Raw genomic sequence first — 1,668 nt, forward strand, 5'->3', positions numbered from 1 at the left:
GACTTGCTGGCTGCGGTCTGGCATTGGCGGCTCATGTTCATCTTGGAATCAATAACGACTCCAAGATCCCTTTCTGCCTCTGTTCTTTCAAGAGGGGAACTCCCCGGCCTGTATGTATGCTGTGGATTCCTTCTCCCAAGGTGCATCACCCTGCATTTGTCTACATTTAACCCCATCCTATTTTCATCTGCCCACTTTTGTAGTCTGTCTAAATCTAGTTGCAGCCATTCTCTCCCTTCAAGTGTGTCCACCTTGCCCCACATCTTAGTGTCATCAGCAAACTTGGATAGCGTGCTTTCCACCCCCTCATCCAAGTCGCTGACGAAGATGTTAAACAGTGCGGGCCCAAGGACCAAGCCCTGGGGTACCCCACTGCTCACATCTTGCCAGTTTGAGTACAACCCGTCTACCACTACACTCTGGGTGCGCCCCATCAGCCAATTGTTTACTCAACAAACTGTGCCGGCATCAATGCCACAGTCGCTTAATTTACTGTTGAGGATGGGGTGAGAGACAGTGTCAAAAGCCTTCTTAAAGTCCAGAAAGACAATTGTTGACAATGTCCTTTAGGACTCCATTAGGTGTTTAATATTTGTTCAAGAAGATTAGAATAATATGCCCACCATAAGTATGTTGGAAGTCTAGAGTTGCATCCAGTTTGAATTCCTTATTTCTATGAAACATGAAGATGCTATTTTTTATAAACAAATCCGTAATTTTCTTATCCAGTTCAATTCATTGGCCTTTTAGTTCTTATAGTGATATAGTCAGTGATTCTTTTTTCTTTGTTCTTTTTGGGGTGTTGAAGATAGAAAGACCTACCAAATGAATGACAAAATACTGCTTGGCAGCTGGGAATCAGATAGATAAGATAATATATCTTCCTTGCAAGTTTGCTCATTAGTAGGTCCCTCCTTCTCTTCTGTAGACAGTTTCATTTTGTGGTACAGGTGAGGAGGCAAAAAACCCGTTTTTTTTCCTTCTTTTTTAAAGGATGCATTGATCTAATGTGAGACTACAAACTCTATAAAAGGCCGTCACTATCCTCACTCATGGCAGTTGAATGCCACTGGTTTAGGAAAAGTTACGGTGTTAGAACATGCTTTTAGTACAAGGCAGCTGAATTCTGAATATCTACATTTTGTAATGCCTTCCTAATTTGGGGATAATCATCTCTTCCCTGCCCCCCTTTAAGATTTTGTTACATGCACCACTCCAAAGGCATTTTAAAACAGATCTTGAGAATAAATATATTTTTCTCTAAGATAAAATTTTGTGTATCTGATTCTATCCATATTATGCAGTATTTCCATTGCATCTGCCCAGATAAAAATGTATATATAAATTTATATATATAAAACAAAACATTAAGAGAATAGACATCTAGATATAGATAGCTAGGTAGATGTCTATTCTTTAAATGTTTTTGTTGTTTGTGTTGTTTTACTTTGCCTTGGACAAGAGGGGAGCTGCAGGGAGTACAAGAAAAAATAGAAGCTCTTTGAAAATTTGGACATAGTCAAGTGTTCTTAAAATGCACGTGGTGGTTGATGGCAAAGCAAAGGTTGATTATTAGGAAGGGTACCATGCCATATTTATCTGTCCACAGTAAAAATTATGAAGTCTATTAAATGCAACTGGAATGAAGATGATTTGTGCCTGTCATAA

Source organism: Gavialis gangeticus, unplaced genomic scaffold (genome assembly GCF_001723915.1).
Source record: "Gavialis gangeticus isolate Ggan-Ray unplaced genomic scaffold, GavGan_comp1, whole genome shotgun sequence".
Taxonomy (NCBI): Eukaryota; Metazoa; Chordata; order Crocodylia; family Gavialidae; genus Gavialis; species Gavialis gangeticus.